The following is a 19002-nucleotide window of genomic DNA, read 5'->3' on the forward strand; positions in this document are numbered from 1 at the left end:
CAAGTTGCTTAGTGCCTCACTAAGCTGCTGAGACTGGCTTTGAAACCACAATCCTCCTGCCTCAGCTTCCAAAGCCATTGGGATTACAGGTATGCATCATAGCACAGGGTGAGAAACTGCTTTTAACATACTTTTGGTGAAGAAAATATGACAGTGATTTTTTTCAGCTTTCGTATGTCTGCAAAGATCTCTAATTTAAAAGACCTCTTGCAGGGTAATGAATTCTCGATTTTTCTTTGGTATGAAAAGCCACTGTTCTAATGATTTCTGACTTCTATTGTTTCATAAAAGATGTTTGCTATCATTCTTTTCTTTCTTCCTATCTGTTTATTGTGGCTTTACCTGGGTGTGTTTGTTTGGCTTTGTTTCATATTTTCTCTTTACCACTGGTTTTAAGAAATGTAAAAGGATGTGCTTTGATGGAGAGTACTTCATGTTAATTGTTCTTGGAATTCTTTGAAGTGCTTAGATCTATGTTTTTATCATTTTACTCAAAATGGCAAATCTTCTAATTTTTTTTAAGTCTTTGACCTGACTCATTTTTTTTTTAGGGACTCCAGTTATACAAATATTTTGGTATTTGTGTTTGTACTTTGTTGTTTACTAATAGTCTGTTGTTGTTGTTTTTTCATCCTGCTACTGCGGAGCTCTATCACAGAGCTACATCCCCAGATCCTTTTATATTTTGAAAAGGGGTCTCTCACTAAATTGACCAGAATGACTTCAAACTTGTGATCCTCCTGCCTACCCTACCAAGTCATTGGGATTATAGGCATGCACCACTATGCCTAGCTGTTCGTTTTTTACCGTCTTTTATCCCCTCGTGTTTTTTTTTTATTGTGGTTTTATTTATTGTGTTGGCTCCAAGTATACCCACCTCTTCTCTTGCAAAGAGTCATCTATTGTTAACACAATTCAGTGTTTCTTTCATTGCATACATTATAGTTTAATGTAAAAGAAGTTAAGTTAAATTCTGGCAATCAAATACTCCTTCTCTCACCTCTCTCAGCAACCAAACAGGAATCCTGGGTGTGGGTGCAGGTGTATAATGTTAGGAAATGAGGGTGGGATGAAGTGGAACTGAACTCCCTAGCCTAGTCTCATCAGGTGCAGCAGAGAAATAAGGCAATGGAGTCTTAGACCTAACCTCAAGTACAGACCCATAAGGGCTGTACCATCTGCATCCTTTTTCTGTACCTACATGCTTTAGCTCCTTAGAGAATGCTGACAGAGCAGGGGCAAAATAAATATCCTCGGAATTACAAACTGAGTTAATTAATAATTAAACCTGTCTCTCAACTATGGTCATATCCACCACCTGAACCCAGTGTGGAGAACCAACCTATTATCCCTTCAATATTTCATTTTAGGTAGCATTCTTTGAACTTCTATTACATAGAAAACTAAGCTGGTATACATTGTATGGGGGTGGGGGGATACATAGATATGTAAGACTTTATCTTTGGCCTTATGAAATTTGCAGTGTAGAGGGAGAATGATAAATCAAAACAGCAAACTATGCTACAAGACATAATTATATATATGATATACCTATAAAAGATTTGCTTTGGCAAGAATAAATAAATTTAATAGAGATGCCACCTTTGCAGTGCTAGCATGATGATCTATATAAGGCAGTCTCTAAATAAATGTTAGTAGTCTACTGGAAATTTGATGATTTTTCATTTAATTAGTCCTGTGATAAATAGAGGAATTTTTCCCTATGGAAAATATGTATGGTACTTCCCACTCCTGACTAAATTCACTGAACATGAACATCTTCAGTTTCATCCATGTTGTTACAAACGACAGGATTTCATTTGTGTTTTTTTTTTTTTGTAGCTAAATAAATATTTTGAATATTTTCACCATAAGTAAATAAGTGTTTGATGGGGTAGATACACTTTAAATACTACACAGTGTATACGTGTATTGAAACATCATGTGGTGTTCCAAAAGTACATACAACTTTTATGTATAAGTTAAAAAGAAATTGAAATGAAAAGTTAAAAAAATAATGCTTAAAAAATGAAGAAAAGTGCATTACACTTTTTTTTTTTTTTTAAGTATTTGTTAAGAGTTAATGAAATTCCAGAGCTCCATGTGGCTTTAAGCCACCAGGACATAAGAACCCCAATACCCTTAATCTTCTCCTCAGCTTTTCTGCTGAAGAATTTGGGCTTCACGATGACAGGCTGCTTTGGGAGCTTTCCCTTTCCCCAAACTCTGTAGTAACCCTAGAGGAAAAGGATTTATAACATATCACAGCATATACCAATTTCTGAATGGGCACGAGAAAGATGCCAACATTAACTTTCAAGGTCCCAGGTAGGGTATGTTTCTGATCTGGGCACTAATGAAGATACTGACTACCCCTCCTCTCCACCAGTGAATCAAGATCAGCAATTTCTTTCTAAGATCTGTAGCACACCAGGACAAGTTCTGTGTTAGGATGTGACTCTAGTCTCAGCCAGCATTACCATTCCTCCATGCCTCTGCCTTGGCCTCCTGACTATTTAGTGTTGGAGTCACAGGCACTGAGACTCCAACATAGCAGCATAAATCTCTGCTACTGGTTCCAATCAAGCCTGGAACCAATAGCAGAGATTTATGCTGTTTGCAATTAGTTGAAGGTATTAAATTAAAATGGAGCCTCATGACATTCCAGCCAATTCCTTTTCTTCTTTCTAGTTGATAATATCCAAGTGAAGAATAATGAGTTGGTCATAGAAAGGAACTCAGAAAATTTAGACTTCAGCACAGTGCTCATATTAGACATTCTGGGGCTATACAGGCATCCAGAAAAAGATTTCACATAGAAGTGTGAATATTTTATGTTTCAAGAACTCCGCTCTTGAAATTTTATTTCACGATATAACACCTTTGTCTGTGCTCACCAACACAGTGCTCAGCTCTCTTTGTCTCTCCTAGGGAACAACAGGGTCAAGTTGTTGAGGTGTGACAGTTTCTGTCACATACACAAACACGTTTGCTGCAGCTTACAAACACCACACACACACACACACACACACACACCCAGCTTCCCTGAGCAACATGCATTTAGCTTGGATGGAGCTAGCCACAGACAGCCTCTGAGGTGTTTTAGCCAATGATGGGGGACACTAAAAACAATCTGTATAATAGCAACAACAACATCACAGTGTTGTCAAAAGAAGCGAGAAATCAAAAGTTTGGAAAGCAGCATTACTTGGGGTTCATTTCCTTTCAAATAAAGTTCTGCACAACAGCCAACTTACTTGCCCTTTTAATCAATAGATAAATAACAAGGGAATAGAAAATGAAAAATTAAAAGAGGAAAACAACAACAAGAAGAAAAAATAAATAAAAGAGGGACTTTGAAGATCATTCTACTCCTGATAAGACTGAAACAAGCCATCAATTGTAGGAACCCTACTTCGCACTGAACTTCACACCTGAGCTGGCTGTAGCCTAAGGAAAAACCGAGAGGGTTTGGTCATTATAACAATGACGTGAAATAATTTTGGCAGAGTATTTTTGTCTTTTAAGAAGTTTTTTCTAAGTGTGGTATGACGATGGGAAAATTAAACATAAAAATCCTCTTTGGGAAAACATAACAGATCATCATTTCAAATTTTAAAATAGCTTGAGAAATGTACTATTTTCTATAATGCTCTATTTGAGCAGAATTTCTGATAGACCAGCTTTAGTTTTTAAAAATCCTAATGTATTATTTATTGTCAGGGATCAATAAACACACAAAATACAAAATTCATGTGCTTGAATACTGCAGCATTTTCAAATTCCTATGCATTTTAAAATTCTTACTCTTACTTTTGTACTTATTTCCTGTTAGACTGGCAATGGGCATTTTGCAGCCCCATCCACAGACTTCTTAGAGAAGCTGAGATAGAGAATCACAGGTCAAGAGCTAGGGGGCATATATACAGTAGATCAAGTGATCTTCTAACAAGCAAAGGAAGTCACATATCCTGGAAGGTCATCTCGTCTCTGCTCCATTTCTGCTTTTCCTCCTCTAGAGGTACTCAGGCAAACAGCTGTAGTTGGATACAATATCTTTATTTTACTTACTTCTTTTTATGTGGTGCTGAGGATAAAACCCAGTGCCTCACATGTGCTAGGCAAGTGCTCTACCGCTGAGCCACAGCCCCAGTCCAACAGTGAAGTATTTGATGCCACTTGTCTGTAACATGCCAAACTTCCCCCATCCCTCCTCCCCACTATGCATTATTCTGAGTACCATTGGCAACTTGGCGACTAATTTGGTTCCTTCCACCACCTTGTTCTCCTGCATTGTGGCTGGTATATTTCAAAGACCACTATAGATGAAGATTTGGGGATATCTTTGCCTTTGGGCCATTATTATTATTTTCCTTTTTCTTGAAAAAAAGACTACATGACTTACCAAAGATAATGATGTGAGGGATGAGGACACAGGAGACATGGACAGATAAGATGGGTATTCATTTGCAAGGATTCTTAATCTTTGCCCTTGAAAAAAAAAAAAAAAAAACACTAGCTTTGGTGAAATCCCAAAATAAAAACTGGGTAACAATGGCAATTTAAGTGGTGTGGTGAAATGTAAATGATTGTAATGGACACTTGTAAGATTTAACAAGTTGATATATGAAATGTCAGTCAGCAAAAGTCCCTCCTCCACCTGCCTAGTCCATAACGGGCAGATAAATGAGGCAAGAGTTGAACCACAGTCATGCTACCCTGTCTCACTCTAAATTGGTGATCACCCAGCACAATTGGTCCCTACTGCTGCCCTGCTATCCCATCACACTTGCCTAGCCCACGAGTCTCTCATTATTCACAACTAGAGTCCATATTGACTAGAGTTTAGGCCAGTGAGAAACTAAACTTTAGCTTGAGTTCTACACAGTATTTTCCACTATACTTCTGTCTGCCAAGTGCCAGGATGGAGAGCGATGTGCCCTGGGTCACTAATATGGACACAGATTGCTCTAGTTCTCCCATAGAACATAGTTCAATGTCTTTACAGTGGAAGCCAGGAAGTTCCTTCTGGGCAGCTGATCATCTCATGCAGCTATTCCAACTGCCAGGCTTTTCATTCCTATTCATTCATCTCCTTTGCTTCCTCTCCCTTCTTTTTTTTTTTTCTATTATTGCACTGCACATGCTGGCCCAGAGCTTCCTTGAATCCATGTCATCTGCAACATTGTTTGGTTTACAAGTCTTATCTGTTGATATCACCAAATACCTAGTGCATTGAATAAAAGAGTCTCAAGCTAGGGTATTTCATCATGAATTTTAAAATACTGCTGATGAAGAGAATATCCAAATACTCTCTGCAGAACAAAAAGGACATGTGTCTTAGACTAAGAATGGCATTGCCCTTATAAAATGGCATAACATGAAGCATCGACCTTCCAAAAGTCCTACTGAAAGACTTCATCTATATATCTGGATGCAAATACACACACACACACACACACACACACACACACACCACACAAATATTCCCTAGCATTACCACTGTGATCTCTAATCTCCAAAATAGATCACAGAACTTAATGTAAAACCTAAAACTATAAAAACTTCAAGAAGAACCTATAGGAGAAAACCATGAAGACCTTGACTTAGGTGATGAGATCTTAGTTATGACACTAAAAGCACAATCCCTAAAGAAAATTGGACTTCATCAAAATTAAAAAAAACTCACCCTATAAAAGACATTATTAAGCAAATGAAAACAAGGAGATGATTTTTGCAGAGTATAAATTCCACAAAGGAACTGTATCCAAATTACATGAACACATTCTAACTCAACAATAAGAAAATACCCAGTTATAAACCATGTGAAATATACAAAAAGACACTTCACTAAAGACATACAGATGGTAATTTAGCCCATGAATAAACGTTCGATATCATTTGTCATTAGAGAAATGAAAATTAAAATCATAATGTGATACCAACACAATATTAAAGATTAAAAACAGTCTACCATATAAATAAATGCTGGCAAGGAAGTGGGGGAACTTCCATGCACAGTTGAAAAGAACGTAAAATTTTGCAACCTTTAGGTGAAGGGTAGCAGTTTTATATATTTGTATATATTCAAACATAGACTTACCATATACAGAGCGAACCTCCTCTTTAGGGATCTATCTACATGAAGTGAAAACCTATGTTCACACAACTTGTAGATGAATATTTATAGCTGCTTTATTCACAATTATCCTAAACTAGAAATCACCCAATGTCTCTTAACTGATGAAATAATGAACAAACTGTGGTATATCCATTCAGTGGAAGACAACACAGTGAGAAAATAAACCAGCAATACACACAACACAGTGGATCCCAAAGGCATTTTGCTAAGGGAAAGAAGTTAGACTCAAGGCTCTTCCTAGGGATTCTATTCTACAAGATGAGGAATACATCAGAGGTTGTTATGAACTAAGAATAGGTGAAAAAGTTGACAACAAAGAGGTGGTGCGGGAATATATTTTTGGGGATAATGGAATAAATATTTTTGTATCCTATTTGTCTTGTTTATACTTTTGTCAAAACTCATAGAGCTCTACATCAAAGAGAAGTTTCTTATATAATAAGTAAAAAGGCATGACCTAGAACAATGAAGAGAAAGATATAAAAAATCATAAATTATTTTGTTTGATTTCAAAAAAAAATACAGGAAAAGTAAAAAGGATCCCATAGAACGCCTAAAAAGGTGAATCCTAAAATCTCACACATACACAAATCCCTGTGAAATCCCATAACACTAAGAATAAATAAATGCCCTAAAACAAAGCAAATTCCATTGACAGCAGAAATATAAACAGCTAAGCTACAATTCTATCTCTGGTCAAAGTGGTACTAAATTGTGCATTGCAAAATAAAGATGATGTAATTCTTCAAGCAATAAAGAAGTTCATTTCTGAGGTATCATCTCTGAGGAAGTCTCTTGAGGTTGTACTCCAGGAAAACAAAGGTAAAAAAAGCAAAAAAGAGAAATGGTGCAACTGCTAGGTGAAAGCAGTGAGATTCAAAACTCCCTAAGGATTCTATTTACATGACAAATCCACAGGAATGTAGCAAACATCGTAGGCAGTCAGGGCTGCAGAAAGAAGTTGAGTAAAAACTGAGTTAGGAGTGCATCAAATAGCAGAATGGCCTGGGGTATAGCTGGACCTTTATTTATTTACATGTGGTGCTGAGGATCATGATTAAAAGGTTTGTGCCATAGTTTCTGGCAAGAACTAGGAATTCTTATGTTTTGCTGAGGAATGCATATATTTATTCTCTCATTTAGGAAAATGAGAAAATCTAGGAAAAATAAAGAGCTATACTAAAAAGCCACAGTTAATTTGTGAAACAAAGTAAAATATAGTATGATTTCACTGCGGTATATATACACAAATGGAATATTAGTCAGCATTAAAAGAGAATAAAATTATGGCATTTGCAGGTCAAATGGATGGAGTTGGAGAATATCATACTAAGCAAAGTCAATTCCAAAAAACCCAAAGCCAAATGTTCTCTCTGATAAGTAGATGCTGATCCATCGCCGGGTAGATGGGAAAAATGGAGGAACTTTGGGCAAAGGAGAGGGAGAGTTGGGGAGGGGTTATGGGGATAGGAAAGATGGTGGAATGAGGTCGACCTCATTACCCTAGGTGCATGTATGACGCACATATGTTGTGACACTACATTGTGTATGACCAGAGAAATGAAAAGTTGTGCTGCAGTTGTGTACAATGAATCAAAATACGTTCTGCTGTCATATATACCTCATTAAAATGAATACATTAATTTAAAAAGAAATAAAAAATAAAATACACTATGATTCAGGCTATATTGAGTAAGTATACAAAAAGTACATCTGTTTTGACTAAAACAGCACTGTTCTTATGTGGTTCTGCTTATGTGGCACTGGGGATGTGGAGATTAAAATGGCATTTTAGACTGGCATGTTGGTCTTCATTGGACAGTAGATACACAGCTGTAATAATGGCATGCTGTTTATTCAGCTTCAAGAATCAATTTAAGCAATATTAAATGATGGCTGCAAATAGAACATAACATTTTTTTCGTGTTGTGATTGTAGAGATCAACCTATTCTTGACAGAATTCAGAAGGTGACAGTAAAGAAGATGTGAATAAAAAACTGGAGTGACAATATTTTCAATTGCAAGAATAACTGCAGTTGATGAATTACGATGTATAGATAATTCTATTTATAGCACAAAACCAAGGAATGATGGAACTAAAAATCATAATACAACTAATAAGATTAAGAATACCATGAGGCAGCCTGATGAGGGCACTTAGACTAGTTAGTTGTTTTTCATAGGAGAATCAAAAATACAGTAAGTCAAGAAATAACCCTATAGTATTTAGAATTATGGGCATGACTACCAAAAGAATAACTATTAGAACTCCTAAAAAATGCTGGTTTATCAGTAGCAGGATTAGAGATGGCAGAAGATGAGATAAATATTCCAAATTATTTAATATTATTTAATTTTTACTATATGCATGTGTTAGTTTGATAAAAATAAGAGAAACAACAAAAATTAAAATTTGCTAAGCCGAAATGACATAGAGAAGACATTACAGTGGTAAAGAAGATATTGGGTGTAATCAAAGAGAATCCCCTTACTTCCAAAATTCATAGAGAAAATAGATATGACACAATGGTGAGAAACCCTTAAGTGGGAAAATAATCAATAGGGATACAACATTCTAAATTAGTACAATCACAAATTACTCTGAATTGACAGAAAATAATCAGGCTTCTAAGAAAACAAAATGAGTTCCAAATGGAGCTTTCTATTGAACTTGCATTTTTTAAATCACAATTTTATATATTGGATAGAGAAACATAGAACCAAATGTCCATGAAAACATTGTTCAGCTTCTATTCTTGTGATTATAGTACAAGAAAAAACATAAGTCTTTATAAAACAAATTGGAACAAGACCAACCACGGCCTGGGTACAATCATTTGGGCAGATGGTGTACTGCTACCAGACTATCCAATGTATTTTCAGCATCTTTTTTATTCTTACTTTTTTAAAATCAAAGAGAAAGTTCTGCAATATAGGCAAAATACATTTTTAAAGCATTACAAAGAGAGATCTAGAATCCAATGGAGTTGAGAAATCATAAGAATAAGACAGTCTCAGGTACTTAAGATACACAAAAATAGAATATATTGATGAGCTTGCAGATACGGTTGATATGGAGAGAAGTGTTGGGTGACTTTAGATATACCATGATCATCATAATATTTTTCAAAAGAAGATAAAGTCCTGATATTAAATTTTACCAAATTTTATATCAGTCTCCAGCAAAGGACTATGATTCAACAAAGTTCTTTTTTTAATCTTTTATTGATTTGTTTTAAATACACAACAGCAGTGGAAAGCATTACAATTCTTATTATACACATAGACCACAATTTTTCATATCTCTGTATATAAAGTATGTTCACGCAAATTTATGCCTTTATACATGTACTTTGTTTTTTTTTTTTGCATTACAATTATTAATACACATATATACCACAATTTTTTGTATCTCTGTTTGTATATAAAGTATGTTGACACCCAAATTCAAGTCCTCATACACATACTTTGTATAATGATGTCCATCACATTCCACCATCCTTGCTAATCCCCTGCCCCCTCCCTTTCCCTCCCACCCCTCTTCCCTATCTAGAATTCATCTAGTCCTCCCATGCTCTCCCCCAAAGTTCTTAAACAAAGAAGCTGGCCATCAATATAAGTAAATACAGATACAAAGGACACAGATTCTTATGGACTAATTTGTAATAAGATATGACTATTTACCAGACTGGGAGAAGCTTACAAATACATGGAAGGTATCCAATGATCCACAATGTGTACAAGCAAGCCACTATATCCTTTGTGTGAGATTGAAAAGTATGGGTTGGTGTTACAGTTCAAGTAATTGATCTGTAACCATTATTAATTAATAATGTAAGCATCATGTTTATTTGAACAATTTTATGCCAAGAATGTTGATTAATGCAATATGTCAGTCACTGAAGATGACCATTGGGAAAAAATCAGTAATGGGTGTAGGACAGGGTTCTCCCATGTCGTTTTTACAATTTGGTCACTGGATTGAATAAAAAATGCCACAGTAGGCACAGAAAAATCATCATAGGAGAGGGACAATTAACTACCCATGAAAATCCAAGCATGCTCAGTCAGTGAACTAAAACAACATTAAGCTTATTAGGAATACATGGTGTGGACTCAGAAATATTTTTTCCTCATCAATTTTTAGAAGATCGTTTAATGACAAAGGTGGGAGAGACCAACAGTTTATGTAAAAAAACAAAACAAAAAAATGCAAGCATAATATAAAGTCAAAGTAAGCTCCCAATAGCCATGCCTATGGTAAAATTTAACATCATTAGAAGACAGTGAGTTCTCTGATAAGGGAAACTGAAACTCCTACTGTGCTTACCTCAGTCAATGACTGAATGGTTAAAATTCAACCTGCTAGTTACATTCAGATAGATTGATAAGAAACTGAAATACATGTATACTTGCCCAGAGTAAGATGAGCAGATCAATGCAGGAAGTGATGTCTATGTTATATAAGATCGGTCAAAAGTATAGCCAACGGTTAGTCCAGAATAGAGAGGAGGATGGGTTCATCTTTTATTTTCAGTGACTAGTAGAGTGATCAATAAATGATTATGAAAAGACCAAATGTTCTATGTGTAAAACGAAGGTATAATCAGGACTTATTATATTTCTCCAGGACAAAAGAGGTCTTTCCCCCCCTACTTATAAATACATCACAGTAATGATTTTTGATTCTTGATCTTGAATTAAGATCTATCCTTTGGTGATGGCACAAACATCATTGACTTTGTCCTAGAACAGACATTTGGAAATGAGTCAGACTTTACAAAAGCCATGTTTTTTCAATGAGCTCAGTGAGCAAACTTTCTGGATAGTGACATCATAAAGAACCAGTTGTACCCTGGACTGATGAGTGAATTCTAGAATCATTCCGGAATTCACGTATCAGATGGGTCTTTCACTAAAATAAAGGCATTTGTTTGGTAGTTGGATTTTCATTACTTTGTTTGGTCTTTATATTGTTTAGATAATTATTTGATAACAAGGACTCTCTTCCAAGTGATTCCCAGACATATTCACAAAAGCACATCTTTTTCATTATTCCTTGTATTAATATAAACTGTGGCCCAACAGTAAAGTTGTCACTGTTTTTCAGTTGCTCTGAGTATATATATATATATATATATATATATATATATATATATATATATATATTTTGTCAGCCTTTTGGATTATATTTTGTATGTTTTTTTTTTTTTATTCTGACACTTTTGAAGAAGACAAAGAAGAAAGCAAATGTGAAGGCAGAGAGGGCACTGTACTTATTCTCCTCAAAATCTCTCCTGATTCCAAGAGAATTTACCCTAATCTTTGTGTCAAAGTCAGTCATGAAATTCTAAATTGAAATGATCTTGGTAATAAAGTTTCATGGTTCTTGTCAGTATTCCGGTCATAGAAATGCAAAACCAACTCCAAACTCTTCTGAACCATGTGGTCTACTTAGTCCCAGCCATGACCCTGTGTCTCAGTTACCAATTTCTATTTTAGTCAGTTTTGTGTTACTGTGAATAAAGGACCTGACAAGAACAATTTAGAGCAGAAAAAGTTTATTTTGGCTAGTGATTTCAGAAGTTTAGTCCATAGTCATCCAATTTCATAGCTCTGCATCTGAGTTGAGGCAGAACATCATGCTGTACGGGCATGGCAGAGGAGAGCTGCTCAAGACAGGGCAATCAAGATGCAGAGAGAGCGAGAGCTCTGCTTACCAAGGACAAAATATACACCCTAAAGGCACACCCCTAGTTACCTACTTCCTTCAGTCACATCCTACTGGCCTAAGGTTACCACCCAGCCAATCCTTATAGTGGATTAATCCACTTACATTCTTACATTGTCTCATACATAAGCTTCGGGGAGACATCTTATATATATAAACCCTCATAGTGACTGACCTCGTTCTTAACCAAGACTGAAAAATAGAAGAGACCTGCACTGGAGGGGAAGACAAGTTTGTTTGGCACCATCCTGGGTCTAATTGGCTTTTAGACATCCAGGAGCCAAAGCCAAGGGGTAGCTGGATATCTAGGTTGATATCTTCAACGTCCCCAGCTTGAGACTCTTCACCTTAATTGAAGCTGCTCGGTAAAAGTACTGAGGAAATCCAAGCAATTCTATCATTACTAGTCCACTGAGTGCTTTTGGGGGCAAGTTTCTCTATCTTTACTCATACCTCTAAATTAAATAATCTCTGCCACTCCATGGGGCTGGGGATGTGGCTCAAGTGGTAGCACGCTTGCCTGGCATGTGCAGGGTGCTGGGTTCAATTCTCAGCACCACATAAAGATAAAATAATGATGTTGTGTCCACTGAAAACTAAAAAATAAATATTAAAAAATTCTCTCTCTCTCTCTCTCTCTCTCTTTCTCTCTCTTAAAAAAAAAAAAAAAAATCTCTGCCACTCCATAACTGTCAAAAGCTTTGATGTAGTCTGAGGCTGCTTTTTAGTTAGGTCAGGTTGAGCATGCAAATTTTCTTCAATGTGCATGTGAATAAACACTTATGAGATCCAAAGAAATGATTTTTTTTTTTTAAATCAAGCTTTCATTTAAATTTCCTGCTGCTACAGTTGACAATCACAGCATAAATTGATGGATTTGTACCTGGCATATAATTTGCACTCATTTAACATGATTAAAGTAATATTTCATTGGGAAAAAAATGGTGTTTTTTTAACATTACAATGGTACATATTTAAAAACAGTTGATGGTCGAATACATACTAAATTTTGTTTCATTAACAGAAAATGAAAGGAAAGTAATAGAGTAAGTTTCTCACTCTACGTTATCCTTTCTTATGGGAATTTTTGTCATTAGTAAGCAGCAACAATACAGGTTTGGGAACAACAGTTAGTGCCCTTGAGTAGATTATATAAGCATTTTACAACCTGAAATTATCCCCAGACCATAAATTTCTTAACTTGAATCCAACATTTTCTTTCTGTTTTGTAGACTGAGGCACACAGTGTTTACTTGGGAGTATCTAAGCTCATTTAATTCAACACATGGAATTGATGGCACCATTAATGTACATTTTGTTTTCTACAATGGGCTTGTGATTTATTTTACATTGCAAATGATTTTATTACTTATTTTTTCTATTTCATGAAAGTGTCATTATTAACTTAAAAGTATATACAGCTATATTTTTTACTGTTTTTACTGAGAAGCAGCTTAATATTCCCCATCAGAGCAAGTCACTCAAAATAAAAACGCTAAGTATAGTCAGATATGCTTCATTTTCTTAAAGTTTGTTTGCACGCACTTTTTGCTTAGGTTATTTCGTGGATATGCTTGCCCTCAGGTCCTTAATGATAACACTTGACTCTCCCAAAGCAGTCAGCCATGGTGGCTTTAGTCAGTTCTAAGCATTTAAACTACTACTCTTTTTTTTTTTTTTTTTTTTGCCTAAAGGAAATGATTTTCTCCTTTACCTAGTCTAGGTTATTAGTTGGATCATTGCTTAGAGACTTTTACTCTGGCCTCTTTTTGCTGGCTCCCTCTATATTATGGCCCCCACTGTATCAGCTGTCTTTATATTCCAGTAGCTGGTTTGGCATCTGCACCTTACAATTGTGTTCCCTTCTAGTAATAGGAATAAATGACAGGTTAGCATTTTATCTGAGTTTTCTGGTACCCAATGACTGAGATTTCATGAGATAATGGGGATTATAATTATAAAATTAAATCAACAGAAAACAACACCGTACATGTCAAGCTAATCTTTGATAAGTGTATCTTGTAAGACTCATTCTTTGATATCAAATTTTCAGCGCTTTTTGAGTCTCTCTTATGATGTATAACAGAAGTGACAGAGAAGCTCTATATTCTATTATACGCCATGAGCAATATGCTTCCTAAGTTTCTGGCTTTGTTCCACCATGATGGACATTCAAGTAAAATAGTCAATTTTTCACTTTTCTAGAAGGAAAAAAACTTGCATCTGATGTGTCCTTATGAATGTTTGGGTCTTCTCTATTCACCTGAAATCTGCAGGCTAGTAACAGAGCACCTTTGCTAATACAAGAAAAAGAAATTATTAGTGTTTGTTTATTTTGTTTTGTATTGTTTAGAGTTTTCTCTGGGAATGAAGGAGAAATGTGAAGATAGGAAACTATTAAACAAATAAAACACATAAAGCATAAGCACACATATGAAATTATCTCAGTTAGATGAGATTGTATTACCCCTTCACAAGGCAATGGTCACACACAACAAGGTACATTTAAAATTGAAAGTAACAACTAGTGGATAAGGAATAAGAATTATTTTGCTGTGCAGAAGCTTAAGAGACAGCACACATGATGGGAGAAAATCTTTGCCACCTGCATCTCAGACAGGGCATTGATTTCCAGGATATACAAAGAACTCAAAAAACTTAACACCAAAAAAAAAAAAAAAAAAAAAAAAACCAAACAAACAAAAAACCCAAAACAAAAAAACCCGACCAAACAAACAAAAAAGAAAAAACAAACAGAAAACCCAAATAACCCAATCAATAAACGAACAAAGAAACTGAACACTCATTTCACAGAAGAAGAAATACAAATGTTTAAAAAAAAGTTCAATATCACTAGCAATTGGAGTAATGCAAATTAAAACTACATTTACATGTAGAAGTTCAGTGGATTAGACAAAGGGGAATGAAAGGAAAGGAGGGGGGATAAGACAAGGAAAGACAGTGGAATGAATGATTTCCTATGTACATATATGAGTACACCACAGTGAATCTCACTACTGTTTACATCCACAGAAACGGGGTCCTAATTAGAATAATACATATTCCATGCTTGTATTAATATATGAAAATGGATTTTACTGTCATGCATAATAAAAAAGAACCAATAAAAACTTTTTAAAAAGATTTATTTTGGTGAACAAAGCAAATTTTGGTGGCATCGTCATGTTATTGTTTAATCTTTTAAATGGCATTAAATTCAAATAAGAAATAATCAGTTTTAGCATCAATCCATACAATATTTATTATTTCAGGAGATCAAAATTTGGAGGAAGAAAAAGTAAAAAATAAATTCTTTAAAGAATGACACAGTATTAAATGTAATTTTAAATCTGTACAAAGTCCCGTGTGTACATATGCAAAATTAATGCAAAGTAGACTAAAGATCTACGTGTAAGAGCTAAAACTACAGAATTCCTAGAAGAAAACAAAGGTATAAACCTTATAATCTTGGATTAGGCAATCGTTCCTAGATATAAAAAGCAGATTCACATCTGCTTCTGACTCCTGTCAAAAGCAAAGCAGACTAAGAAAAAATAGATCAATTTGGATCAAAATTAAATTTTTGTTTGTGCTTCAAAGGATGTTATCAAGAAAGTGGAAAGACAGCTCATAGAATCAGAAAACAATTTTAATTCCCTATATGATCATAATTTTAAGAGCAAAGAATTCTGTCTGGACATATCAGAAAAAGTAACAAAAAGAATATTTGTTCTGGGCATTGGTATTGTCAGAAGATAATGTAGAATATGATGTAATAAAACAAGCGAAGGAAGAAAGGAAATCATTTTTTGCATGGATATGTACCATGTATAAAAATACATTATTTTTTTAGCATTCTATGATTTTTAAGGACTGGCTTTATGAATTTTTTATTATAAAAGACAAATGTATACTGTGTATCAATAAATTAAAAAATAGGTTATCTTATTAACAATTTATAATATTTCTGCCTTTTATAATCATCTTTTCATTTAATGACAAGCCTACTTTGGAGATATTGCAAATTAAGTTCTAGGCCACAGAATTAAAGCAAGTCACACAAATATTTTGATTTCCAGTGTATATAAAAGTTATCTTTATGCCATACTGTAGTCTATGAAGTATGCAATACCATTTCATCCAACGATGTACATACTTGAATTAAAAGTACTTGATGGCTAAAAATTCATAGCTATCATCTAAACCTTCATAATCATAATCTTTTGCTGCTGAAGCGTCTTACCTTTATGTTAATGGTAGTTGACTGATCAGGTGATTGCCAAAGTTCAGGGTGTCTGTGGAAATTTCTTGAAAGAAGAGAATGAAGTGGATCACATTGACTGATTTTTTTTTTTTTTTTTCGGTTCTGAAATGGATCCCAGGGGCACTCCACAACTGAGATACACCCCTAACCCTTTTTATTTGAGAAAGAGTCTACTTTTTTGGCACTGGCCTTGAACTTGGAATCCTTCTGCCTCAGCATCCTGAGTCTCTGGGATTAAAGGCCTGGGCCAAGTGCTCTGTTTCCACTTTTAAAGGAAAGGACCATGAGTTGCCATGGAAACACATTGAGGAACCTGTGGTGATTCCTGAGAATGGGCCTGAGGTTTGGAATGGGAGTATAACCTCTGACTGGTGGACAGAGGTACTGTAATTTGTCTGCATTAGCTTCCCTTTGGTTCATGCACAATAGAACCAGCTAGATTACTGAAGAGGGAGGAAGGAGAGAGAGGAATAAATGAGGGAATAATCCCTCCCCTGCCCAAGACACAGGGCTGGCCTTCCAATAGCTGTCAGGGAAATGGGTTCTCACGAAAGCACAGCCAGGGTACTCAGGAAACCATCAGCAGGTTCATTCGGGCCTCAGCTTGTTGGATAGCATTCTACCCACAGAACTTCTTTCCAAACTGGATTCAGTCCTCCCGGACTCTGCCAGTGCTTTATCAACCACGTTCACCTAGTATTCTAAGCATTTTCTTGTCATTTCAACAATGTGCACAGCATCTTCACCAGAAATAGATTGCGTGGAGAAGCCACTTTCTTTGGTTATCCACAAGAAGCAGTTCCTCCTGTGTTAAAGCTTTCTCACAAGATTACAATTTAGTCACACCTTTAAGCTCTGCTTCTAATTCTACTTCTCCTTCTTTTTCCACATCGATAGTGACTTCTTTTACTTCTTTTGCTCTCAAGCTCTCATCAAAGGCATTTATAAGGATTAGAATCAACTCCTTCCAAACTCATATTAACGTTGATATTTTGACCTCTGTCTATGAACCACACATCTTCTTAGTGGAGTCTAGAATGGTGAGCCGTTCCCAGAAGTTTTTGCATTGACCCTTATGTATCAGAGGAATTGCTATCTATGGCAGCGAGAGCCTCTCAAATATACGTCTGAAATAATAAGACTTGAAAGTTGAAATTACTCCTAGATTCATGGGCTGGCGTTGAATACTGTGTTAGCAGGCACAAACACATTAATCTCATTGTTCATCTCAATCCGAGTTCTTGGCTAACCAGGTTCAAAGAGCAGTAATATTTGTCAATGAGCATAAATATTTTGAAAGGAAGAAATGGGTCTCAACAGTGGGCTTAAAATATTTAGTAAACCATGTTGTAAACAGATGTGCTGTCAGCCAGGCTCTGTTTTCCCATTTATACAACACAGACAGAATAGATTTAGTATAATTCTTAAGGGCCCTCGTATTTTGGAATGGTAAATGTGTGCTGGCTTCAACTTCAAATCACCAGCTGCTTTAGTTCCTGACAAGAGAGTTGGACTGTCCTTTGAAGCCAAGTAACACCTTTTGCTCTTCAGTTCTGAAAGGCCTAGATGGCAAGTCTGCTTTATCTATATTGAAAATCTGTTGCTCAGTCCACCCACCTTTATCAGTTATCTTAGATCATCTGGATAACTTGCTGCTATCTCCATAACAGCTCTTGCTACTTCACTGTGCACTTTGATGTTTTGGAGATGGCTCCTTACCTCAGACCACATGCACCAACCTCGGCTACATTCACGTTTTTTTTTTGCAACTCTGTCATATCTTTCCCAATCTTCACAGACTTGAAGAGTTAGTATCTTGCTATTGACTATATGACACAGAAACACAAAATGAGCACAAGTTCTTGGAAAAATTCTCTCAACAGATTTGCTTAGCACAGGGCGGCTACAAAACTTCAATTTGTTAAAAAAAAAAAAAAAAAAAAGTATTATCAGTGGAGCCAAATAAAATGAAGTGCAGTAAGGTATGTCTGTATTTTAAATCATATAAAATTCTATATTCTGACTTTTTCAATAAGCCTCTCCATAACATTTTCTCATAATTTAAAATTCTTCATAAACATCTTTTGCTGCATTCATTAGTGGATGTCCTTAAATTTGGACATCTAAGATGTTTCTAATTTTTCACAATATGAATAATGCTTCAAGCTATCTACATACTTGCCAAGATTTTGGATTTTTAAGAATTGATTTCCTATATTCAATGAGGAGAAAACTATTATAAATACTATCACTTGCCTTTGTCGTGTAAAAATGAAAAAATTCAGTGACAGTTCCATACTGCATCTTTCTCCTCTCTCTCTGCCAGTAGATCAAGTTGAACATATCCACCAAGCAGTTAGGCATAAAAACAGAGCTCTCTAATCATATGGTCCAGTGCAACAAAGTCATTTTACCATTTTCTTTTTATGAATAAAAAATAAAATGTGTGTTATAGACATAATTTTTAGGACTTTACATTCTATAGACAACAACATTTCCAATAAACTTGTTTTGTAGATAAAGAGTTGTTTTCCATCTTGGGAATTAAAGAGTAGCAACAAATTGATAGGAAGTTATCAAGGGGTATCAATCATCTTTATTTATTAAGAATCCCAATTCAGATTGGCCAAAGAACACTGGCTTAATGAATCTCAAATCAAACTTGGGACTCTCTTGAAACCAAGGGTGAAGGGTAAGAGTGATATTGTGAATACTCTGTGACTTAGGAGTGTAGGTCATAAAAATGTTGTACGTTATTTTTTGGTGGACACTCTCATTTGGAGCATTTCTTTCACAGTATGAGAAATATGACTATTCTTAGACTACCATGATAGAAAGACCAAACTGTTGCTCCAGGCAATAAC

General features: G+C 35.4%; 1 pseudogene; it reads right to left on the reverse strand.

The window, feature by feature from the left end:
- Positions 1-2333: 2333 nt before the first annotated feature.
- Positions 2334-2471, reverse strand: LOC143383067 (small nucleolar RNA SNORA3/SNORA45 family; annotated as a pseudogene).
- Positions 2472-19002: the final 16531 nt, after the last annotated feature.

Source organism: Callospermophilus lateralis, chromosome 17 (genome assembly GCF_048772815.1).
Source record: "Callospermophilus lateralis isolate mCalLat2 chromosome 17, mCalLat2.hap1, whole genome shotgun sequence".
In the NCBI taxonomy this organism is placed as follows: domain Eukaryota; kingdom Metazoa; phylum Chordata; class Mammalia; order Rodentia; family Sciuridae; genus Callospermophilus; species Callospermophilus lateralis.